The sequence below is a fragment of the Bubalus kerabau genome, chromosome 13, assembly GCF_029407905.1.
Source record: "Bubalus kerabau isolate K-KA32 ecotype Philippines breed swamp buffalo chromosome 13, PCC_UOA_SB_1v2, whole genome shotgun sequence".
Classification (NCBI taxonomy): Eukaryota; Metazoa; Chordata; class Mammalia; order Artiodactyla; family Bovidae; genus Bubalus; species Bubalus kerabau.
Genome location: NC_073636.1, coordinates 12,902 through 38,143, shown reverse-complemented (window position 1 = coordinate 38,143; position 25,242 = coordinate 12,902).

The window sequence follows — 25,242 nt, the reverse complement described above, 5'->3', positions numbered from 1 at the left end:
TTGCCTTCGAAGAGGGGTCCGGGCCTCGGGTCCTTCTCAAGAGCGGACCGGGGAATCGGGGGCGTTCGGCATGTGGCCCCACCCACGTGGCTCCTCTCGAATTTCCTCGTGAGAGCGGCCTCACCCTGAGGGGCGCCGGGAAGGCCGGGAACTCCTTCCAGAGCACGCAGGGGAATCGCCTCTCCTGTCGCGATCAGGAGGGGAGAAGGGGCTCAGAGGAAGCGGTGCCGGGACCCTCGGTGTTCCCCTCGCGTGACCCCGGCGTGTCGGGGGACTTTTGGGGGTCGCAGGAAGGCTGTCAGGGACCGTTTCGCCCTTCAGGGCGGAACAGGGCACTTCCCTTGAGACGCCGTCGCGGGCAAGGGCCTCATCTTGCCAAGAGGTGGGAACCACGTGGTTTTTCTCGAGTTGCGGCGGCATTCTCGAGTTAAGACGGGGATCTCAGCCTTCCCCTGGGGTTGGTCCTGGGAAGCCCAATCTTCCCCTCGGGTTGCGAGGGAAAGCTGGGGGTTGCGCTCGAGTCACTGCAGGGCCGAAGAGACCTCACCTAGGCGTGTGTCCGGGACCTCATATTCCTCTCCAGGGAAGGCAGGGACCTCGGGGTTGCATTCCAGGCTCCCCCAGGGAGTCAGGCCTCGTCTCGAGGGGAAGCCAAGGACTCCGCTCTCCTCTCGAGTCGCGACGCGGGTCTCTTGTAGCCCCCTGAGCGGCCTCAAGGGAGTCCAGCCTCCTCTTCCGTTTGGAGAGAGGACCCGGGGTTGCTCTCCAGGCCATGCAGGAAAAGAAGGCCCTCAGCTGGCGAGGACGGGGGCGTCTCAGGGGTTTCCTCGAGCTGCGGCGCCCGTGGGGGTTTTCTCCCGAGGCACGACGAGGATCTCAGGGAGCCTCTCGTGCGGCGCCAGGGAAGTCAGGTCTCCATGCGCGTGGCGAGGGGGAGCGCGTCCTGGCTTTCGAGTCACGGGAGGGGACTAGGGCCTCGAGACGCGTTGAAGAAGGACTCTCGAGGTCTTTGTCGGGGGGCGGCGGGAAACCCTCGTGTGCCTCGCCTTCTGCCGGGGACCTTAGGGAACTTGCCAGGGTGCCTCTGAGAGGCGAGGGATCCTGTGGAGGTGGCGGGGCCCCTCGGGACTCCGCTGGGTCTGGCGCAACGGAAGAGGGCCTCACCTCGAGGGGAGGCAGGAACCTCAGGCTTCCTCTCCGTTTCGGACTGCGACCGCAGGGTCCCTGCAGAGTTGGGACAGGAGAGTCAGGCCTCGTCTTGTCTGAGGAAGGGAACCCCGCTGGCCTCTCGAGTTGCTCAGGGGGTCTCAGGCCCCCCGTCGGGCTGTGTGTGGAACCCGCGGGTCTTTGCGGACGATGCACGGGGGTGGCAGTGCCCCTTCGTGTTGTGCCTTCACCCACAGGGTTGCCTTCGAAGAGGGGTCCGGGCCTCGGGTCCTTCTCAAGAGCGGACCGGGGAATCGGGGGCGTTCGGCATGTGGCCCCACCCACGTGGCTCCTCTCGAATTTCCTCGTGAGACCGGCCTCACCCTGAGGGGCGCCGGGAAGGCCGGGAACCCCTTCCAGACCACGCAGGGGAATCGCCTCTCCTGTCGCGATCAGGAGGGGAGAAGGGGCTCAGAGGAAGCGGTGCCGGGACCCTCGGTGTTCCCCTCGGGGGACCCCGGCGTGTCGGGGGACTTTTGGGGGTCGCAGGAAGGCTGTCAGGGACCGTTTCGCCCTTCAGGGCGGAACAGGGCACTTCCCTTGAGACGCCGTCGCGGGCAAGGGCCTCATCTTGCCAAGAGGTGGGAACCACGTGGTTTTTCTCGAGTTGCGGCGGCATTCTCGAGTTACGACGGGGATCTCAGCCTTCCCCTGGCGTTGGCCCTGGGAAGCCCAATCTTCCCCTCGGGTTGCGAGGGAAAGCTGAGGGTTGCGCTCGAGTCACTGCGGGGCCGAAGAGACCTCACCTAGGCGTGTGTCCGGGACCTCATATTCCTCTCCAGGGAAGGCAGGGACCTCGGGGTTGCATTCCAGGCTCCCCCGGGGAGTCAGGCCTCGTCTCGAGGGGAAGCCAAGGACTCCTCTCTCCTCTCGAGTCGCCACGCGGGTCTCTTGGAGCCCCCTGAGCGGCCTCAAGGGAGTCCAGCCTCCTCTTCCGTTTGGAGAGAGGACCCGGGATTGCTCTCCAGGCTATGCAGGAAAAGAAGGCCCTCAGCTGGCGAGGACGGGGGCGTCTCAGGGGTTTCCTCGAGCTGCGGCGCCCGTGGGGGTTTTCTCCCGAGGCACGACGAGGATCTCAGGGAGCCTCTCGTGCGGCGCCAGGGAAGTCAGGTCTCCATGCGCGTGGCGAGGGGGAGCGCGTCCTGGCTCTCGAGTCACGGGAGGGGACTAGGGCCTCGAGACGCGTTGAAGAAGGACTCTCGAGGTCTTTCTCGGGGGGCGGCGGGAAACCCTCGTGTCCCTCGCCTTCTGCCGGGGACCTTAGGGAACTTCCCAGGGTGCCTCTGAGAGGCGAGGGATCCTGTGGAGGTGGCGGGGCCCCTCGGGACTCCGCTGGGTCTGGCGCAACGGAAGAGGGCCTCACCTCGAGGGGAGGCAGGAACCTCAGGCTTCCTCTCCGTTTCGGACTGCGACCGCAGGGTCCCTGCAGGGTTGGGACAGGAGAGTCAGGCCTCGTCTTGTCTGAGGAAGGGAACCCCGCTGGCCTCTCGAGTTGCTCAGGGGGTCTCAGGCCCCCCGTCGAGCTGTGTGTGGAACCCGCGGGTCTTTGCGGACGATGCACGGGGGTGGCAGTGCCCCTTCGTGTTGTGCCTTCACCCACAGGGTTGCCTTCGAAGAGGGGTCCGGGCCTCGGGTCCTTCTCAAGAGCGGACCGGGGAATCGGGGGCGTTCGGCATGTGGCCCCACCCACGTGGCTCCTCTCGAATTTCCTCGTGAGACCGGCCTCACCCTGAGGGGCGCCGGGAAGGCCGGGAACCCCTTCCAGACCACGCAGGGGAATCGCCTCTCCTGTCGCGATCAGGAGGGGAGAAGGGGCTCAGAGGAAGCGGTGCCGGGACCCTCGGTGTTCCCCTCGGGGGACCCCGGCGTGTCGGGGGACTTTTGGGGGTCGCAGGAAGGCTGTCAGGGACCGTTTCGCCCTTCAGGGCGGAACAGGGCACTTCCCTTGAGACGCTGTCGCGGGCAAGGGCCTCATCTTGCCAAGAGGTGGGAACCACGTGGTTTTTCTCGAGTTGCGGCGGCATTCTCGAGTTACGACGGGGATCTCAGCCTTCCCCTGGGGTTGGCCCTGGGAAGCCCATTCTTCCCCTCGGGTTGCGAGGGAAAGCTGGGGGTTGCGCTCGAGTCACTGCAGGGCCGAAGAGACCTCACCTAGGCGTGTGTCCGGGACCTCATATTCCTCTCCAGGGAAGGCAGGGACCTCGGGGTTGCATTCCAGGCTCCCCCGGGGAGTCAGGCCTCGTCTCGAGGGGAAGCCAAGGACTCCGCTCTCCTCTCGAGTCGCGACGCGGGTCTCTTGGAGCCCCCTGAGCGGCCTCAAGGGAGTCCAGCCTCCTCTTCCGTTTGGAGAGAGGACCCGGGGTTGCTCTCCAGGCCATGCAGGAAAAGAAGGCCCTCAGCTGGCGAGGACGGGGGCGTCTCAGGGGTTTCCTCGAGCTGCGGCGCCCGTGGGGGTTTTCTCCCGAGGCACGACGAGGATCTCAGGGAGCCTCTCGTGCGGCGCCAGGAAAGTCAGGTCTCCATGCGCGTGGCGAGGGGGAGCGCGTCCTGGCTCTCGAGTCACGGGAGGGGACTAGGGCCTCGAGACGCGTTGAAGAAGGACTCTCGAGGTCTTTGTCGGGGGGCGGCGGGAAACCCTCGTGTCCCTCGCCTTCTGCCGGGGACCTTAGGGAACTTCCCAGGGTGCCTCTGAGAGGCGAGGGATCCTGTGGAGGTGGCGGGGCCCCTCGGGACTCCGCTGGGTCTGGCGCAACGGAAGAGGGCCTCACCTCGAGGGGAGGCAGGAACCTCAGGCTTCCTCTGCGTTTCGGACTGCGACCGCAGGGTCCCTGCAGGGTTGGGACAGGAGAGTCAGGCCTCGTCTTGTCTGAGGAAGGGAACCCCGCTGGCCTCTCGAGTTGCTCAGGGGGTCTCAGGCCCCCCGTCGAGCTGTGTGTGGAACCCGCGGGTCTTTGCGGACGATGCACGGGGGTGGCAGTGCCCCTTCGTGTTGTGCCTTCACCCACAGGGTTGCCTTCGAAGAGGGGTCCGGGCCTCGGGTCCTTCTCAAGAGCGGACCGGGGAATCGGGGGCGTTCGGCATGTGGCCCCACCCACGTGGCTCCTCTCGAATTTCCTCGTGAGAGCGGCCTCACCCTGAGGGGCGCCGGGAAGGCCGGGAACCCCTTCCAGAGCACGCAGGGGAATCGCCTCTCCTGTCGCGATCAGGAGGGGAGAAGGGGCTCAGAGGAAGCGGTGCCGGGACCCTCGGTGTTCCCCTCGCGTGACCCCGGCGTGTCGGGGGACTTTTGGGGGTCGCAGGAAGGCTGTCAGGGACCGTTTCGCCCTTCAGGGCGGAACAGGGCACTTCCCTTGAGACGCCGTCGCGGGCAAGGGCCTCATCTTGCCAAGAGGTGGGAACCACGTGGTTTTTCTCGAGTTGCGGCGGCATTCTCGAGTTACGACGGGGATCTCAGCCTTCCCCTGGGGTTGGCCCTGGGAAGCCCAATCTTCCCCTCGGGTTGCGAGGGAAAGCTGGGGGTTGCGCTCGAGTCACTGCAGGGCCGAAGAGACCTCACCTAGGCGTGTGTCCGGGACCTCATATTCCTCTCCAGGGAAGGCAGGGACCTCGGGGTTGCATTCCAGGCTCCCCCGGGGAGTCAGGCCTCGTCTCGAGGGGAAGCCAAGGACTCCGCTCTCCTCTCGAGTCGCGACGCGGGTCTCTTGGAGCCCCCTGAGCGGCCTCAAGGGAGTCCAGCCTCCTCTTCCGTTTGGAGAGAGGACCCGGGGTTGCTCTCCAGGCCATGCAGGAAAAGAAGGCCCTCAGCTGGCGAGGACGGGGGCGTCTCAGGGGTTTCCTCGAGCTGCGGCGCCCGTGGGGGTTTTCTCCCGAGGCACGACGAGGATCTCAGGGAGCCTCTCGTGCGGCGCCAGGGAAGTCAGTTCTCCATGCGCGTGGCGAGGGGGAGCGCGTCCTGGCTTTCGAGTCACGGGAGGGGACTAGGGCCTCGAGACGCGTTGAAGAAGGACTCTCGAGGTCTTTCTCGGGGGGCGGCGGGAAACCCTCGTGTCCCTCGCCTTCTGCCGGGGACCTTAGGGAACTTCCCAGGGTGCCTCTGAGAGGCGAGGGATCCTGTGGAGGTGGCGGGGCCCCTCGGGACTCCGCTGGGTCTGGCGCAACGGAAGAGGGCCTCACCTCGAGGGGAGGCAGGAACCTCAGGCTTCCTCTCCGTTTCGGACTGCGACCGCAGGGTCCCTGCAGAGTTGGGACAGGAGAGTCAGGCCTCGTCTTGTCTGAGGAAGGGAACCCCGCTGGCCTCTCGAGTTGCTCAGGGGGGTCTCAGGCCCCCCGTCGAGCTGTGTGTGGAACCCGCGGGTCTTTGCGGACGATGCACGGGGGTGGCAGTGCCCCTTCGTGTTGTGCCTTCACCCACAGGGTTGCCTTCGAAGAGGGGTCCGGGCCTCGGGTCCTTCTCAAGAGCGGACCGGGGAATCGGGGGCGTTCGGCATGTGGCCCCAACCACGTGGCTCCTCTCGAATTTCCTCGTGAGACCGGCCTCACCCTGAGGGGCGCCGGGAAGGCCGGGAACCCCTTCCAGACCACGCAGGGGAATCGCCTCTCCTGTCGCGATCAGGAGGGGAGAAGGGGCTCAGAGGAAGCGGTGCCGGGACCCTCGGTGTTCCCCTCGGGGGACCCCGGCGTGTCGGGGGACTTTTGGGGGTCGCAGGAAGGCTGTCAGGGACCGTTTCGCCCTTCAGGGCGGAACAGGGCACTTCCCTTGAGACGCCGTCGCGGGCAAGGGCCTCATCTTGCCAAGAGGTGGGAACCACGTGGTTTTTCTCGAGTTGCGGCGGCATTCTCGAGTTACGACGGGGATCTCAGCCTTCCCCTGGCGTTGGCCCTGGGAAGCCCAATCTTCCCCTCGGGTTGCGAGGGAAAGCTGGGGGTTGCGCTCGAGTCACTGCAGGGCCGAAGAGACCTCACATAGGCGTGTGTCCGGGACCACATATTCCTCTCCAGGGAAGGCAGGGACCTCGGGGTTGCATTCCAGGCCCCCCCGGGGAGTCAGGCCTCGTCTCGAGGGGAAGCCAAGGACTCCGCTCTCCTCTCGAGTCGCGACGCGGGTCTCTTGGAGCCCCCTGAGCGGCCTCAAGGGAGTCCAGCCTCCTCTTCCGTTTGGAGAGAGGACCCGGGATTGCTCTCCAGGCCATGCAGGAAAAGAAGGCCCTCAGCTGGCGAGGACGGGGGCGTCTCAGGGGTTTCCTCGAGCTGCGGCGCCCGTGGGGGTTTTCTCCCGAGGCACGACGAGGATCTCAGGGAGCCTCTCGTGCGGCGCCAGGGAAGTCAGGTCTCCATGCGCGTGGCGAGGGGGAGCGCGTCCTGGCTCTCGAGTCACGGGAGGGGACTAGGGCCTCGAGACGCGTTGAAGAAGGACTCTCGAGGTCTTTCTCTGGGGGCGGCGGGAAACCCTCGTTTCCCTCACCTTCTGCCGGGGACCTTAGGGAACTTGCCAGGGTGCCTCTGAGAGGCGAGGGATCCTGTGGAGGTGGCGGGGCCCCTCGGGACTCCGCTGGGTCTGGCGCAACGGAAGAGGGCCTCACCTCGAGGGGAGGCAGGAACCTCAGGCTTCGTCTCCGTTTCGGACTGCGACCGCAGGGTCCCTGCAGAGTTGGGACAGGAGAGTCAGGCCTCGTCTTGTCTGAGGAAGGGAACCCCGCTGGCCTCTCTAGTTGCTCAGGGGGTCTCAGGCCCCCCGTCGAGCTGTGTGTGGAACCCGCGGGTCTTTGCGGACGATGCACGGGGGTGGCAGTGCCCCTTCGTGTTGTGCCTTCCCCCACAGGGTTGCCTTCGAAGAGGGGTCCGGGCCTCGGGTCCTTCTCAAGAGCGGACCGGGGAATCGGGGGCGTTCGGCATGTGGCCCCACCCACGTGGCTCCTCTCGAATTTCCTCGTGAGACCGGCCTCACCCTGAGGGGCGCCGGGAAGGCCGGGAACCCCTTCCAGACCACGCAGGGGAATCGCCTCTCCTGTCGCGATCAGGAGGGGAGAAGGGGCTGAGGAAGCGGTGCCGGGACCCTCGGTGTTCCCCTCGGGGGACCGCGGCGTGTCGGGGGACTTTTGGGGGTCGCAGGAAGGCTGTCAGGGACCGTTTCGCCCTTCAGGGCGGAACAGGGCACTTCCCTTGAGACGCCGTCGCGGGCAAGGGCCTCATCTTGCCAAGAGGTGGGAACCACGTGGTTTTTCTCGAGTTGCGGCGGCATTCTCGAGTTACGACGGGGATCTCAGCCTTCCCCTGGGGTTGGCCCTGGGAAGCCCAATCTTCCCCTCGGGTTGCGAGGGAAAGCTGGGGGTTGCGCTCGAGTCACTGCGGGGCCGAAGAGACCTCACCTAGGCGTGTGTCCGGGACCTCATATTCTTCTCCAGGGAAGGCAGGGACCTCGGGGTTGCATTCCAGCCTCCCCCGGGGAGTCAGGCCTCGTCTCGAGGGGAAGCCAAGGACTCCGCTCTCCTCTCGAGTCGCGACGCGGGTCTCTTGGAGCCCCCTGAGCGGCCTCAAGGGAGTCCAGCCTCCTCTTCCGTTTGGAGAGAGGACCCGGGATTGCTCTCCAGGCCATGCAGGAAAAGAAGGCCCTCAGCTGGCGAGGACGGGGGCGTCTCAGGGGTTTCCTCGAGCTGCGGCGCTCGTGGGGGTTTTCTCCCGAGGCACGACGAGGATCTCAGGGAGCCTCTCGTGCGGCGCCAGGGAAGTCAGGTCTCCATGCGCGTGGCGAGGGGGAGCGCGTCCTGGCTCTCGAGTCACGGGAGGGGACTAGGGCCTCGAGACGCGTTGAAGAAGGATTCTCGAGGTCTTTCTCGGGGGGCGGCGGGAAACCCTCGTGTCCCTCGCCTTCTGCCGGGGACCTTAGGGAACTTGCCAGGGGGCCTCTGAGAGGCGAGGGATCCTGTGGAGGTGGCGGGGCCCCTGGGGACTCCGCTGGGTCTGGCGCAACGGAAGAGGGCCTCACCTCGAGGGGAGGCAGGAACCTCAGGCTTCCTCTCCGTTTCGGACTGCGACCGCAGGGTCCCTGCAGAGTTGGGACAGGAGAGTCAGGCCTCGTCTTGTCTGAGGAAGGGAACCCCGCTGGCCTCTCGAGTTGCTCAGGGGGTCTCAGGCCCCCCGTCGAGCTGTGTGTGGAACCCGCGGGTCTTTGCGGACGATGCACGGGGGTGGCAGTGCCCCTTCGTGTTGTGCCTTCACCCACAGGGTTGCCTTCGAAGAGGGGTCCGGGCCTCGGGTCCTTCTCAAGAGCGGACCGGGGAATCGGGGGCGTTCGGCATGTGGCCCCACCCACCTGGCTCCTCTCGAATTTCCTCGTGAGACTGGCCTCACCCTGAGGGGCGCCGGGAAGGCCGGGAACCCCTTCCAGACCACGCAGGGGAATCGCCTCTCCTGTCGCGATCAGGAGGGGAGAAGGGGCTCAGAGGAAGCGGTGCCGGGACCCTCGGTGTTCCCCTCGGGGGACCCCGGCGTGTCGCGGGACTTTTGGGGGTCGCAGGAAGGCTGTCAGGGACCGTTTCGCCCTTCAGGGCGGAACAGGGCACTTCCCTTGAGACGCCGTCGCGGGCAAGGGCCTCATCTTGCCAAGAGGTGGGAACCACGTGGTTTTTCTCGAGTTGCGGCGGCATTCTCGAGTTACGACGGGGATCTCAGCCTTCCCCTGGGGTTGGCCCTGGGAAGCCCAATCTTCCCCTCGGGTTGCGAGGGAAAGCTGGGGGTTGCGCTCGAGTCACTGCGGGGCCGAAGAGACCTCACCTAGGCGTGTGTCCGGGACCTCATATTCCTCTCCAGGGAAGGCAGGGACCTCGGGGTTGCATTCCAGGCTCCCCCGGGGAGTCAGGCCTCGTCTCGAGGGGAAGCCAAGGACTCCGCTCTCCTCTCGAGTCGCGACGCGGGTCTCTTGGAGCCCCCTGAGCGGCCTCAAGGGAGTCCAGCCTCCTCTTCCGTTTGGAGAGAGGACCCGGGATTGCTCTCCAGGCCATGCAGGAAAAGAAGGCCCTCAGCTGGCGAGGACGGGGGCGTCTCAGGGGTTTCCTCGAGCTGCGGCGCCCGTGGGGGTTTTCTCCCGAGGCACGACGAGGATCTCAGGGAGCCTCTCGTGCGGCGCCAGGGAAGTCAGGTCTCCATGCGCGTGGCGAGGGGGAGCGCGTCCTGGCTCTCGAGTCACGGGAGGGGACTAGGGCCTCGAGACGCGTTGAAGAAGGACTCTCGAGGTCTTTGTCGGGGGGCGGCGGGAAACCCTCGTGTCCCTCGCCTTCTGCCGGAGACCTTAGGGAACTTCCCAGGGTGCCTCTGAGAGGCGAGGGATCCTGTGGAGGTGGCGGGGCCCCTCGGGACTCCGCTGGGTCTGGCGCAACGGAAGAGGGCCTCACCTCGAGGGGAGGCAGGAACCTCAGGCTTCCTCTCCGTTTCGGACTGCGACCGCAGGGTCCCTGCAGAGTTGGGACAGGAGAGTCAGGCCTCGTCTTGTCTGAGGAAGGGAACCCCGCTGGCCTCTCGAGTTGCTCAGGGGGTCTCAGGCCCCCCGTCGAGCTGTGTGTGGAACCCGCGGGTCTTTGCGGACGATGCACGGGGGTGGCAGTGCCCCTTCGTGTTGTGCCTTCACCCACAGGGTTGCCTTCGAAGAGGGGTCCGGGCCTCGGGTCCTTCTCAAGAGCGGACCGGGGAATCGGGGGCGTTCGGCATGTGGCCCCACCCACGTGGCTCCTCTCGAATTTCCTCGTGAGACCGGCCTCACCCTGAGGGGCGCCGGGAAGGCCGGGAACCCCTTCCAGACCACGCAGGGGAATCGCCTCTCCTGTCGCGATCAGGAGGGGAGAAGGGGCTCAGAGGAAGCGGTGCCGGGACCCTCGGTGTTCCCCTCGGGGGACCCCGGCGTGTCGGGGGACTTTTGGGGGTCGCAGGAAGGCTGTCAGGGACCGTTTCGCCCTTCAGGGCGGAACAGGGCACTTCCCTTGAGACGCCGTCGCGGGCAAGGGCCTCATCTTGCCAAGAGGTGGGAACCACGTGGTTTTTCTCGAGTTGCGGCGGCATTCTCGAGTTACGACGGGGATCTCAGCCTTCCCCTGGCGTTGGCCCTGGGAAGCCCAATCTTCCCCTCGGGTTGCGAGGGAAAGCTGGCGGTTGCGCTCGAGTCACTGCGGGGCCGAAGAGACCTCACCTAGGCGTGTGTCCGGGACCTCATATTCCTCTCCAGGGAAGGCAGGGACCTCGGGGTTGCATTCCAGGCTCCCCCGGGGAGTCAGGCCTCGTCTCGAGGGGAAGCCAAGGACTCCGCTCTCCTTTCGAGTCGCGACGCGGGTCTCTTGGAGCCCCCTGAGCGGCCTCAAGGGAGTCCAGCCTCCTCTTCCGTTTGGAGAGAGGACCCGGGATTGCTCTCCAGGCCATGCAGGAAGAGAAGGCCCTCAGCTGGCGAGGACGGGGGCGTCTCAGGGGTTTCCTCGAGCTGCGGCGCCCGTGGGGGTTTTCTCCCGAGGCACGACGAGGATCTCAGGGAGCCTCTCGTGCGGCGCCAGGGAAGTCAGGTCTCCATGCGCGTGGCGAGGGGGAGCGCGTCCTGGCTCTCGAGTCACGGGAGGGGACTAGGGCCTCGAGACGCGTTGAAGAAGGACTCTCGAGGTCTTTGTCGGGGGGCGGCGGGAAACCCTCGTGTCCCTCGCCTTCTGCCGGGGACCTTAGGGAACTTCCCAGGGTGCCTCTGAGAGGCGAGGGATCCTGTGGAGGTGGCGGGGCCCCTCGGGACTCCGCTGGGTCTGGCGCAACGGAAGAGGGCCTCACCTCGAGGGGAGGCAGGAACCTCAGGCTTCCTCTCCGTTTCGGACTGCGACCGCAGGGTCCCTGCAGAGTTGGGACAGGAGAGTCAGGCCTCGTCTTGTCTGAGGAAGGGAACCCCGCTGGCCTCTCGAGTTGCTCAGGGGGTCTCAGGCCCCCCGTCGAGCTGTGTGTGGAACCCGCGGGTCTTTGCGGACGATGCACGGGGGTGGCAGTGCCCCTTCGTGTTGTGCCTTCACCCACAGGGTTGCCTTCGAAGAGGGGTCCGGGCCTCGGGTCCTTCTCAAGAGCGGACCGGGGAATCGGGGGCGTTCGGCATGTGGCCCCACCCACGTGGCTCCTCTCGAATTTCCTCGTGAGACCGGCCTCACCCTGAGGGGCGCCGGGAAGGCCGGGAACCCCTTCCAGACCACGCAGGGGAATCGCCTCTCCTGTCGCGATCAGGAGGGGAGAAGGGGCTCAGAGGAAGCGGTGCCGGGACCCTCGGTGTTCCCCTCGGGGGACCCCGGCGTGTCGGGGGACTTTTGGGGGTCGCAGGAAGGCTGTCAGGGACCGTTTCGCCCTTCAGGGCGGAACAGGGCACTTCCCTTGAGACGCCGTCGCGGGCAAGGGCCTCATCTTGCCAAGAGGTGGGAACCACGTGGTTTTTCTCGAGTTGCGGCGGCATTCTCGAGTTACGACGGGGATCTCAGCCTTCCCCTGGCGTTGGCCCTGGGAAGCCCAATCTTCCCCTCGGGTTGCGAGGGAAAGCTGGGGGTTGCGCTCGAGTCACTGCGGGGCCGAAGAGACCTCACCTAGGCGTGTGTCCGGGACCTCATATTCCTCTCCAGGGAAGGCAGGGACCTCGGGGTTGCATTCCAGGCTCCCCCGGGGAGTCAGGCCTCGTCTCGAGGGGAAGCCAAGGACACCGCTCTCCTCTCGAGTCGCGACGCGGGTCTCTTGGAGCCCCCTGAGCGGCCTCAAGGGAGTCCAGCCTCCTCTTCCGTTTGGAGAGAGGACCCGGGATTGCTCTCCAGGCCATGCAGGAAAAGAAGGCCCTCAGCTGGCGAGGACGGGGGCGTCTCAGGGGTTTCCTCGAGCTGCGGCGCCCGTGGGGGTTTTCTCCCGAGGCATGACGAGGATCTCAGGGAGGTCTCGTGCGGCGCCAGGGAAGTCAGGTCTCCATGCGCGTGGCGAGGGGGAGCGCGTCCTGGCTCTCGAGTCACGGGAGGGGACTAGGGCCTCGAGACGCGTTGAAGAAGGACTCTCGAGGTCTTTCTCGGGGGGCGGCGGGAAACCCTCGTGTCCCTCGCCTTCTGCCGGGGACCTTAGGGAACTTCCCAGGGTGCCTCTGAGAGGCGAGGGATCCTGTGGAGGTGGCGGGGCCCCTCGGGACTCCGCTGGGTCTGGCGCAACGGAAGAGGGCCTCACCTCGAGGGGAGGCAGGAACCTCAGGCTTCCTCTCCGTTTCGGACTGCGACCGCAGGGTCCCTGCAGGGTTGGGACAGGAGAGTCAGGCCTCGTCTTGTCTGAGGAAGGGAACCCCGCTGGCCTCTCGAGTTGCTCAGGGGGTCTCAGGCCCCCCGTCGAGCTGTGTGTGGAACCCGCGGGTCTTTGCGGACGATGCACGGGGGTGGCAGTGCCCCTTCGTGTTGTGCCTTCACCCACAGGGTTGCCTTCGAAGAGGGGTCCGGGCCTCGGGTCCTTCTCAAGAGCGGACCGGGGAATCGGGGGCGTTCGGCATGTGGCCCCACCCACGTGGCTCCTCTCGAATTTCCTCGTGAGACCGGCCTCACCCTGAGGGGCGCCGGGAAGGCCGGGAACCCCTTCCAGACCACGCAGGGGAATCGCCTCTCCTGTCGCGATCAGGAGGGGAGAAGGGGCTCAGAGGAAGCGGTGCCGGGACCCTCGGTGTTCCCCTCGGGGGACCCCGGCGTGTCGGGGGACTTTTGGGGGTCGCAGGAAGGCTGTCAGGGACCGTTTCGCCCTTCAGGGCGGAACAGGGCACTTCCCTTGAGACGCCGTCGCGGGCAAGGGCCTCATCTTGCCAAGAGGTGGGAACCACGTGGTTTTTCTCGAGTTGCGGCGGCATTCTCGAGTTACGACGGGGATCTCAGCCTTCCCCTGGCGTTGGCCCTGGGAAGCCCAATCTTCCCCTCGGGTTGCGAGGGAAAGCTAGCGGTTGCGCTCGAGTCACTGCGGGGCCGAAGAGACCTCACCTAGGCGTGTGTCCGGGACCTCATATTCCTCTCCAGGGAAGGCAGGGACCTCGGGGTTGCATTCCAGGCTCCCCCGGGGAGTCAGGCCTCGTCTCGAGGGGAAGCCAAGGACTCCGCTCTCCTCTCGAGTCGCGACGCGGGTCTCTTGGAGCCCCCTGAGCGGCCTCAAGGGAGTCCAGCCTCCTCTTCCGTTTGGAGAGAGGACCCGGGATTGCTCTCCAGGCCATGCAGGAAAAGAAGGCCCTCAGCTGGCGAGGACGGGGGCGTCTCAGGGGTTTCCTCGAGCTGCGGCGCCCGTGGGGGTTTTCTCCCGAGGCACGACGAGGATCTCAGGGAGCCTCTCGTGCGGCGCCAGGGAAGTCAGGTCTCCATGCGCGTGGCGAGGGGGAGCGCGTCCTGGTTCTCGAGTCACGGGAGGGGACTAGGGCCTCGAGACGCGTTGAAGAAGGACTCTCGAGGTCTTTCTCGGGGGGCGGCGGGAAACCCTCGTGTCCCTCGCCTTCTGCCGGGGACCTTAGGGAACTTCCCAGGGTGCCTCTGAGAGGCGAGGGATCCTGTGGAGGTGGCGGGGCCCCTCGGGACTCCGCTGGGTCTGTCGCAACGGAAGAGGGCCTCACCTCGAGGGGAGGCAGGAACCTCAGGCTTCCTCTCCGTTTCGGACTGCGACCGCAGGGTCCCTGCAGAGTTGGGACAGGAGAGTCAGGCCTCGTCTTGTCTGAGGAAGGGAACCCCGCTGGCCTCTCGAGTTGCTCAGGGGGTCTCAGGCCCCCCGTCGAGCTGTGTGTGGAACCCGCGGGTCTTTGCGGACGATGCACGGGGGTGGCAGTGCCCCTTCGTGTTGTGCCTTCACCCACAGGGTTGCCTTCGAAGAGGGGTCCGGGCCTCGGGTCCTTCTCAAGAGCGGACCGGGGAATCGGGGGCGTTCGGCATGTGGCCCCACCCACCTGGCTCCTCTCGAATTTCCTCGTGAGACCGGCCTCACCCTGAGGGGCGCCGGGAAGGCCGGGAACCCCTTCCAGACCACGCAGGGGAATCGCCTCTCCTGTCGCGATCAGGAGGGGAGAAGGGGCTCAGAGGAAGCGGTGCCGGGACCCTCGGTGTACCCCTTGGGGGACCCCGGCGTGTCGGGGGACTTTTGGGGGTCGCAGGAAGGCTGTCAGGGACCGTTTCGCCCTTCAGGGCGGAACAGGGCACTTCCCTTGAGACGCCGTCGCGGGCAAGGGCCTCATCTTGCCAAGAGGTGGGAACCACGTGGTTTTTCTCGAGTTGCGGCGGCATTCTCGAGTTACGACGGGGATCTCAGCCTTCCCCTGGCGTTGGCCCTGGGAAGCCCAATCTTCCCCTCGGGTTGCGAGGGAAAGCTTGGGGTTGCGCTCGAGTCACAGCGGGGCCGAAGAGACCTCACCTAGGCGTGTGTCCGGGACCTCATATTCCTCTCCAGGGAAGGCAGGGACCTCGGGGTTGCATTCCAGCCTCCCCCGGGGAGTCAGGCCTCGTCTCGAGGGGAAGCCAAGGACTCCGCTCTCCTCTCGAGTCGCGACGCGGGTCTCTTGGAGCCCCCTGAGCGGCCTCAAGGGAGTCCAGCCTCCTCTTCCGTTTGGAGAGAGGACCCGGGATTGCTCTCCAGGCCATGCAGGAAAAGAAGGCCCTCAGCTGGCGAGGACGGGGGCGTCTCAGGGGTTTCCTCGAGCTGCGGCGCCCGTGGGGGTTTTCTCCCGAGGCATGACGAGGATCTCAGGGAGGTCTCGTGCGGCGCCAGGGAAGTCAGGTCTCCATGCGCGTGGCGAGGGGGAGCGCGTCCTGGCTCTCGAGTCACGGGAGGGGACTAGGGCCTCGAGACGCGTTGAAGAAGGACTCTCGAGGTCTTTCTCGGGGGGCGGCGGGAAACCCTCGTGTCCCTCGCCTTCTGCCGGGGACCTTAGGGAACTTCCCAGGGTGCCTCTGAGAGGCGAGGGATCCTGTGGAGGTGGCGGGGCCCCTCGGGACTCCGCTGGGTCTGGCGCAACGGAAGAGGGCCTCACCTCGAGGGGAGGCAGGAACCTCAGGCTTCCTCTCCGTTTCGGACTGCGACCGCAGGGTCCCTGCAGGGTTGGGACAGGAGAGTCAGGCCTCGTCTTGTCTGAGGAAGGGAACCCCGCTGGCCTCTCGAGTTGCTCAGGGGGTCTCAGGCCCCCCGTCGAGCTGTGTGTGGAACCCGCGGGTCTTTGCGGACGATGCACGGGGGTGGCAGTGCCCCTTCGTGTTGTGCCTTCACCCACAGGGTTGCCTTCGAAGAGGGGTCCGGGCCTCGGGTCCTTCTCAAGAGCGGACCGGGGAATCGGGGGCGTTCGGCATGTGGCCCCACCCACGTGGCTCCTCTCGAATTTCCTCGTGAGACCGGCCTCACCCTGAGGGGCGCCGGGAAGGCCGGGAACCCCTTCCAGACCACGCAGGGGAATCGCCTCTCCTGTCGCGATCAGGAGGGGAGAAGGGGCTCAGAGGAAGCGGTGCCGGGACCCTCGGTGTTCCCCTCGGGGGACCCCGGCGTGTCGGGGGACTTTTGGGGGTCGCAGGAAGGCTGTCAGGGACCGTTTCGCCCTTCAGGGCGGAACAGGGCACTTCCCTTGAGACGCCGTCGCGGGCAAGGGCCTCATCTTGCCAAGAGGTGGGAACCACGTGGTTTTTCTCGAGTTGCGGCGGCATTCTCGAGTTACGACGGGGATCTCAGCCTTCCCCTGGCGTTGGCCCTGGGAAGCCCAATCTTCCCCTCGGGTTGCGAGGGAAAGCTGGGGGTTGCGCTGGAGTCACTGCGGGGCCGAAGAGACCTCACCTAGGCGTGTGTCCGGGACCTCATATTCCTCTCCAGGGAAGGCAGGGACCTCGGGGTTGCATTCCAGGCTCCCCCGGGGAGTCAGGCCTCGTCTCGAGGGGAAGCCAAGGACTCCGCTCTCCTCTCGAGTCGCGACGCGGGTCTCTTGGAGCCCCCTGAGCGGCCTCAAGGGAGTCCAGCCTCCTCTTCCGTTTGGAGAGAGGACCCGGGATTGCTCTCCAGGCCATGCAGGAAAAGAAGGCCCTCAGCTGGCGAGGACGGGGGCGTCTCAGGGGTTTCCTCGAGCTGCGGCGCCCGTGGGGGTTTTCTCCCGAGGCACGACGAGGATCTCAGGGAGCCTCTCGTGCGGCGCCAGGGAAGTCAGGTCTCCATGCGCGTGGCGAGGGGGAGCGCGTCCTGGCTCTCGAGTCACGGGAGGGGACTAGGGCCTCGAGACGCGTTGAAGAAGGACTCTCGAGGTCTTTCTCGGGGGGCGGCGGGAAACCCTCGTGTCCCTCGCCTTCTGCCGGGGACCTTAGGGAACTTCCCAGGGTGCCTCTGAGAGGCGAGGGATCCTGTGGAGGTGGCGGGGCCCCTCGGGACTCCGCTGGGTCTGGCGCAACGGAAGAGGGCCTCACCTCGAGGGGAGGCAGGAACCTCAGGCTTCCTCTCCGTTTCGGACTGCGACCGCAGGGTCCCTGCAGGGTTGGGACAGGAGAGTCAGGCCTCGTCTTGTCTGAGGAAGGGAACCCCGCTGGCCTCTCGAGTTGCTCAGGGGGTCTCAGGCCCCCCGTCGAGCTGTGTGTGGAACCCGCGGGTCTTTGCGGACGATGCACGGGGGTGGCAGTGCCCCTTCGTGTTGTGCCTTCACCCACAGGGTTGCCTTCGAAGAGGGGTCCGGGCCTCGGGTCCTTCTCAAGAGCGGACCGGGGAATCGGGGGCGTTCGGCATGTGGCCCCACCCACGTGGCTCCTCTCGAATTTCCTCGTGAGACCGGCCTCACCCTGAGGGGCGCCGGGAAGGCCGGGAACCCCTTCCAGACCACGCAGGGGAATCGCCTCTCCTGTCGCGATCAGGAGGGGAGAAGGGGCTCAGAGGAAGCGGTGCCGGGACCCTCGGTGTTCCCCTCGGGGGACCCCGGCGTGTCGGGGGACTTTTGGGGGTCGCAGGAAGGCTGTCAGGGACCGTTTCGCCCTTCAGGGCGGAACAGGGCACTTCCCTTGAGACGCCGTCGCGGGCAAGGGCCTCATCTTGCCAAGAGGTGGGAACCACGTGGTTTTTCTCGAGTTGCGGCGGCATTCTCGAGTTACGACGGGGATCTCAGCCTTCCCCTGGCGTTGGCCCTGGGAAGCCCAATCTTCCCCTCGGGTTGCGAGGGAAAGCTAGCGGTTGCGCTCGAGTCACTGCGAGGCCGAAGAGACCTCACCTAGGCGTGTGTCCGGGACCTCATATTCCTCTCCAGGGAAGGCAGGGACCTCGGGGTTGCATTCCAGGCTCCCCCGGGGAGTCAGGCCTCGTCTCGAGGGGAAGCCAAGGACTCCGCTCTCCTCTCGAGTCGCGACGCGGGTCTCTTGGAGCCCCCTGAGCGGCCTCAAGGGAGTCCAGCCTCCTCTTCCGTTTGGAGAGAGGACCCGGGATTGCTCTCCAGGCCATGCAGGAAAAGAAGGCCCTCAGCTGGCGAGGACGGGGGCGTCTCAGGGCTTTCCTCGAGCTGCGGCGCCCGTGGGGGTTTTCTCCCGAGGCACGACGAGGATCTCAGGGAGCCTCTCGTGCGGCGCCAGGGAAGTCAGGTCTCCATGCGCGTGGCGAGGGGGAGCGCGTCCTGGCTCTCGAGTCACGGGAGGGGACTAGGGCCTCGAGACGCGTTGAAGAAGGACTCTCGAGGTCTTTCTCGGGGGGCGGCGGGAAACCCTCGTGTCCCTCGCCTTCTGCCGGGGACCTTAGGGAACTTGCCAGGGTGCCTCTGAGAGGCGAGGGATCCTGTGGAGGTGGCGGGGCCCCTCGGGACTCCGCTGGGTCTGGCGCAACGGAAGAGGGCCTCACCTCGAGGGGAGGCAGGAACCTCAGGCTTCCTCTCCGTTTCGGACTGCGACCGCAGGGTCCCTGCAGAGTTGGGACAGGAGAGTCAGGCCTCGTCTTGTCTGAGGAAGGGAACCCCGCTGGCCTCTCGAGTTGCTCAGGGGGTCTCAGGCCCCCCGTCGAGCTGTGTGTGGAACCCGCGGGTCTTTGCGGACGATGCACGGGGGTGGCAGTGCCCCTTCGTGTTGTGCCTTCACCCACAGGGTTGCCTTCGAAGAGGGGTCCGGGCCTCGGGTCCTTCTCAAGAGCGGACCGGGGAATCGGGGGCGTTCGGCATGTGGCCCCACCCACGTGGCTCCTCTCGAATTTCCTCGTGAGACCGGCCTCACCCTGAGGGGCGCCGGGAAGGCCGGGAACCCCTTCCAGACCACGCAGGGGAATCGCCTCTCCTGTCGCGATCAGGAGGGGAGAAGGGGCTCAGAGGAAGCGGTGCCGGGACCCTCGGTGTTCCCCTCGGGGGACCCCGGCGTGTCGGGGGACTTTTGGGGGTCGCAGGAAGGCTGTCAGGGACCGTTTCGCCCTTCAGGGCGGAACAGGGCACTTCCCTTGAGACGCCGTCGCGGGCAAGGGCCTCATCTTGCCAAGAGGTGGGAACCACGTGGTTTTTCTCGAGTTGCGGCGGCATTCTCGAGTTACGATGGGGATCTCAGCCTTCCCCTGGCGTTGGCCCTGGGAAGCCCAATCTTCCCCTCGGGTTGCGAGGGAAAGCTGGGGGTTGCGCTCGAGTCACTGCAGGGCCGAAGAGACCTCACCTAGGCGTGTGTCCGGGACCTCATATTCCTCTCCAGGGAAGGCAGGGACCTCGGGGTTGCATTCCAGGCTCCCCCGGGGAGTCAGGCCTCGTCTCGAGGGGAAGCCAAGGACTCCGCTCTCCTCTCGAGTCGCGACGCGGGTCTCTTGGAGCCCCCTGAGCGGCCTCAAGGGAGTCCAGCCTCCTCTTCCGTTTGGAGAGAGGACCCGGGATTGCTCTCCAGGCCATGCAGGAAAAGAAGGCCCTCAGCTGGCGAGGACGGGGGCGTCTCAGGGGTTTCCTCGAGCTGCGGCGCCCGTGGGGGTTTTCTCCCGAGGCACGACGAGGATCTCAGGGAGCCTCTCGTGCGGCGCCAGGGAAGTCAGGTCTCCATGCGCGTGGCGAGGGGGAGCGCGTCCTGGCTCTCGAGTCACGGGAGGGGACTAGGGCCTCGAGACGCGTTGAAGAAGGACTCTCGAGGTCTTTCTCGGGGGGCGGCGGGAAACCCTCGTGTCCCTCGCCTTCTGCCGGGGACCTTAGGGAACTTCCCAGGGTGCCTCTGAGAGGCGAGGGATCCTGTGGAGGTGGCGGGGCCCCTCGGGACTCCGCTGGGTCTGGCGCAACGGAAGAGGGCCTCACCTCGAGGGGAGGCAGGAACCTCAGGCTTCCTCTCCGTTTCGGACTGCGACCGCAGGGTCCCTGCAGAGTTGGGACAGGAGAGTCAGGCCTCGTCTTGTCTGAGGAAGGGAACCCCGCTGGCCTCTCGAGTTGCTCAGGGGGTCTCAGGCCCCCCGTCGAGCTGTGTGTGGAACCCGCGGGTCTTTGCGGACGATGCACGGGGGTGGCAGTGCCCCTTCGTGTTGTGCCTTCACCCACAGGGTTGCCTTCGAAGAGGGGTCCGGGCCTCGGGTCCTTCTCAAGAGCGGACCGGGGAATCGGGGGCGTTCGGCATGTGGCCCCACCCACGTGGCTCCTCTCGAATTTCCTCGTGAGACCGGCCTCACCCTGAGGGGCGCCGGGAAGGCCGGGAACCCCTTCCAGACCACGCAGGGGAATCGCCTCTCCTGTCGCGATCAGGAGGGGAGAAGGGGCTCAGAGGAAGCGGTGCCGGGACCCTCGGTGTTCCCCTCGGGGGACCCCGGCGTGTCGGGGGAATTTTGGGGGTCGCAGGAAGGCTGTCAGGGACCGTTTCGCCCTTCAGGGCGGAACAGGGCTCTTCCCTTGAGACGCCGTCGCGGGCAAGGGCCTCATCTTGCCAAGAGGTGGGAACCACGTGGTTTTTCTCGAGTTGCGGCGGCATTCTCGAGTTACGACGGGGATCTCAGCCTTCCCCTGGGGTTGGCCCTGGGAAGCCCAATCTTCCCCTCGGGTTGCGAGGGAAAGCTGGGGGTTGCGCTCGAGTCACTGCGGGGCCGAAGAGACCTCACCTAGGCGTGTGTCCGGGACCTCATATTCCTCTCCAGGGAAGGCAGGGAACTCGGGGTTGCATTCCAGGCTCCCCCGGGGAGTCAGGCCTCGTCTCGAGGGGAAGCCAAGGACTCCGCTCTCCTCTCGAGTCGCGACGCGGGTCTCTTGGAGCCCCCTGAGCGGCCTCAAGGGAGTCCAGCCTCCTCTTCCGTTTGGAGAGAGGACCCGGGATTGCTCTCCAGGCCATGCAGGAAAAGAAGGCCCTCAGCTGGCGAGGACGGGGGCGTCTCAGGGCTTTCCTCGAGCTGCGGCGCCCGTGGGGGTTTTCTCCCGAGGCACGACGAGGATCTCAGGGAGCCTCTCGTGCGGCGCCAGGGAAGTCAGGTCTCCATGCGCGTGGCGAGGGGGAGCGCGTCCTGGCTCTCGAGTCACGGGAGGGGACTAGGGCCTCGAGACGCGTTGAAGAAGGACTCTCGAGGTCTTTCTCGGGGGGCGGCGGGAAACCCTCGTGTCCCTCGCCTTCTGCCGGGGACCTTAGGGAACTTCCCAGGGTGCCTCTGAGAGGCGAGGGATCCTGTGGAGGTGGCGGGGCCCCTCGGGACTCCGCTGGGTCTGGCGCAACGGAAGAGGGCCTCACCTCGAGGGGAGGCAGGAACCTCAGGCTTCCTCTCCGTTTCGGACTGCGACCGCAGGGTCCCTGCAGAGTTGGGACAGGAGAGTCAGGCCTCATCTTGTCTGAGGAAGGGAACCCCGCTGGCCTCTCGAGTTGCTCAGGGGGTCTCAGGCCCCCCGTCGAGCTGTGTGTGGAACCCGCGGGTCTTTGCGGACGATGCACGGGGGTGGCAGTGCCCCTTCGTGTTGTGCCTTCACCCACAGGGTTGCCTTCGAAGAGGGGTCCGGGCCTCGGGTCCTTCTCAAGAGCGGACCGGGGAATCGGGGGCGTTCGGCATGTGGCCCCACCCACGTGGCTTCTCTCGAATTTCCTCGTGAGACCGGCCTCACCCTGAGGGGCGCCGGGAAGGCCGGGATCCCCTTCCAGACCACGCAGGGGAATCGCCTCTCCTGTCGCGATCAGGAGGGGAGAAGGGGCTCAGAGGAAGCGGTGCCGGGAACCTCGGTGTTCCCCTCGGGGGACCCCGGCGTGTCGGGGGACTTTTGGGGGTCGCAGGAAGGCTGTCAGGGACCGTTTCGCCCTTCAGGGCGGAACAGGGCACTTCCCTTGAGACGCCGTCGCGGGCAAGGGCCTCATCTTGCCAAGAGGTGGGAACCACGTGGTTTTTCTCGAGTTGCGGCGGCATTCTCGAGTTACGACGGGGATCTCAGCCTTCCCCTGGCGTTGGCCCTGGGAAGCCCAATCTTCCCCTCGGGTTGCGAGGGAAAGCTGGGGGTTGCGCTCGAGTCACTGCGGGGCCGAAGAGACCTCACCTAGGCGTGTGTCCGGGACCTCATATTCCTCTCCAGGGAAGGCAGGGACCTCGGGGTTGCATTCCAGCCTCCCCCGGGGAGTCAGGCCTCGTCTCGAGGGGAAGCCAAGGACTCCGCTCTCCTCTCGAGTCGCGACGCGGGTCTCTTGGAGCCCCCTGAGCGGCCTCAAGGGAGTCCAGCCTCCTCTTCCGTTTGGAGAGAGGACCCGGGATTGCTCTCCAGGCCATGCAGGAAAAGAAGGCCCTCAGCTGGCGAGGACGGGGGCGTCTCAGGGGTTTCCTCGAGCTGCGGCGCCCGTGGGGGTTTTCTCCCGAGGCACGACGAGGATCTCAGGGAGCCTCTCGTGCGGCGCCAGGGAAGTCAGGTCTCCATGCGCGTGGCGAGGGGGAGCGCGTCCTGGCTCTCGAGTCACGGGAGGGGACTAGGGCCTCGAGACGCGTTGAAGAAGGACTCTCGAGGTCTTTCTCGGGGGGCGGCGGGAAACCCTCGTGTCCCTCGCCTTCTGCCGGGGACCTTAGGGAACTTCCCAGGGTGCCTCTGAGAGGCGAGGGATCCTGTGGAGGTGGCGGGGCCCCTCGGGACTCCGCTGGGTCTGGCGCAACGGAAGAGGGCCTCACCTCGAGGGGAGGCAGGAACCTCAGGCTTCCTCTCCGTTTCGGACTGCGACCGCAGGGTCCCTGCAGAGTTGGGACAGGAGAGTCAGGCCTCGTCTTGTCTGAGGAAGGGAACCCCGCTGGCCTCTCGAGTTGCTCAGGGGGTCTCAGGCCCCCCGTCGAGCTGTGTGTGGAACCCGCGGGTCTTTGCGGACGATGCACGGGGGTGGCAGTGCCCCTTCGTGTTGTGCCTTCACCCACAGGGTTGCCTTCGAAGAGGGGTCCGGGCCTCGGGTCCTTCTCAAGAGCGGACCGGGGAATCGGGGGCGTTCGGCATGTGGCCCCACCCACGTGGCTCCTCTCGAATTTCCTCGTGAGACCGGCCTCACCCTGAGGGGCGCCGGGAAGGCCGGGAACCCCTTCCAGACCACGCAGGGGAATCGCCTCTCCTGTCGCGATCAGGAGGGGAGAAGGGGCTCAGAGGAAGCGGTGCCGGGACCCTCGGTGTTCCCCTCGGGGGACCCCGGCGTGTCGGGGGACTTTTGGGGGTCGCAGGAAGGCTGTCAGGGACCGTTTCGCCCTTCAGGGCGGAACAGGGCACTTCCCTTGAGACGCCGTCGCGGGCAAGGGCCTCATCTTGCCAAGAGGTGGGAACCACGTGGTTTTGCTCGAGTTGCGGCGGCATTCTCGAGTTACGACGGGGATCTCAGCCTTCCCCTGGCGTTGGCCCTGGGAAGCCCAATCTTCCCCTCGGGTTGCGAGGGAAAGCTGGGGGTTGCGCTCGAGTCACTGCGGGGCCGAAGAGACCTCACCTAGGCGTGTGTCCGGGACCTCATATTCCTCTCCAGGGAAGGCAGGGACCTCGGGGTTGCATTCCAGGCTCCCCCGGGGAGTCAGGCCTCGTCTCGAGGGGAAGCCAAGGACTCCGCTCTCCTCTCGAGTCGCGACGCGGGTCTCTTGGAGCCCCCTGAGCGGCCTCAAGGGAGTCCAGCCTCCTCTTCCGTTTGGAGAGAGGACCCGGGGTTGCTCTCCAGGCCATGCAGGAAAAGAAGGCCCTCAGCTGGCGAGGACGGGGGCGTCTCAGGGGTTTCCTCGAGCTGCGGCGCCCGTGGGGGTTTTCTCCCGAGGCACGACGAGGATCTCAGGGAGCCTCTCGTGCGGCGCCAGGGAAGTCAGGTCTCCATGCGCGTGGCGAGGGGGAGCGCGTCCTGGCTCTCGAGTCACGGGAGGGGACTAGGGCCTCGAGACGCGTTGAAGAAGGACTCTCGAGGTCTTTCTCGGGGGGCGGCGGGAAACCCTCGTGTCCCTCGCCTTCTGCCGGGGACCTTAGGGAACTTCCCAGGGTGCCTCTGAGAGGCGAGGGATCCTGTGGAGGTGGCGGGGCCCCTCGGGACTCCGCTGGGTCTGGCGCAACGGAAGAGGGCCTCACCTCGAGGGGAGGCAGGAACCTCAGGCTTCCTCTCCGTTTCGGACTGCGACCGCAGGGTCCCTGCAGGGTTGGGACAGGAGAGTCAGGCCTCGTCTTGTCTGAGGAAGGGAACCCCGCTGGCCTCTCGAGTTGCTCAGGGGGTCTCAGGCCCCCCGTCGAGCTGTGTGTGGAACCCGCGGGTCTTTGCGGACGATGCACGGGGGTGGCAGTGCCCCTTCGTGTTGTGCCTTCACCCCCAGGGTTGCCTTCGAAGAGGGGTCCGGGCCTCGGGTCCTTCTCAAGAGCGGACCGGGGAATCGGGGGCGTTCGGCATGTGGCCCCACCCACGTGGCTCCTCTCGAATTTCCTCGTGAGACCGGCCTCACCCTGAGGGGCGCCGGGAAGGCCGGGAACCCCTTCCAGACCACGCAGGGGAATCGCCTCTCCTGTCGCGATCAGGAGGGGAGAAGGGGCTCAGAGGAAGCGGTGCCGGGACCCTCAGTGTTCCCCTCGGGGGACCCCGGCGTGTCGGGGGACTTTTGGGGGTCGCAGGAAGGCTGTCAGGGACCGTTTCTCCCTTCAGGGCGGAACAGGGCACTTCCCTTGAGACGCCGTCGCGGGCAAGGGCCTCATCTTGCCAAGAGGTGGGAACCACGTGGTTTTTCTCGAGTTGCGGCGGCATTCTCGAGTTACGATGGGGATCTCAGCCTTCCCCTGGCGTTGGCCCTGGGAAGCCCAATCTTCCCCTCGGGTTGCGAGGGAAAGCTGGGGGTTGCGCTCGAGTCACTGCAGGGCCGAAGAGACCTCACCTAGGCGTGTGTCCGGGACCTCATATTCCTCTCCAGGGAAGGCAGGGACCTCGGGGTTGCATTCCAGGCTCCCCCGGGGAGTCAGGCCTCGTCTCGAGGGGAAGCCAAGGACTCCGCTCTCCTCTCGAGTCGCGACGCGGGTCTCTTGGAGCCCCCTGAGCGGCCTCAAGGGAGTCCAGCCTCCTCTTCCGTTTGGAGAGAGGACCCGGGATTGCTCTCCAGGCCATGCAGGAAAAGAAGGCCCTCAGCTGGCGAGGACGGGGGCGTCTCAGGGGTTTCCTCGAGCTGCGGCGCCCGTGGGGGTTTTCTCCCGAGGCACGACGAGGATCTCAGGGAGCCTCTCGTGCGGCGCCAGGGAAGTCAGGTCTCCATGCGCGTGGCGAGGGGGAGCGCGTCCTGGCTCTCGAGTCACGGGAGGGGACTAGGGCCTCGAGACGCGTTGAAGAAGGACTCTCGAGGTCTTTCTCGGGGGGCGGCGGGAAACCCTCGTGTCCCTCGCCTTCTGCCGGGGACCTTAGGGAACTTCCCAGGGTGCCTCTGAGAGGCGAGGGATCCTGTGGAGGTGGCGGGGCCCCTCGGGACTCCGCTGGGTCTGGCGCAACGGAAGAGGGCCTCACCTCGAGGGGAGGCAGGAACCTCAGGCTTCCTCTCCGTTTCGGACTGCGACCGCAGGGTCCCTGCAGAGTTGGGACAGGAGAGTCAGGCCTCGTCTTGTCTGAGGAAGGGAACCCCGCTGGCCTCTCGAGTTGCTCAGGGGGTCTCAGGCCCCCCGTCGAGCTGTGTGTGGAACCCGCGGGTCTTTGCGGACGATGC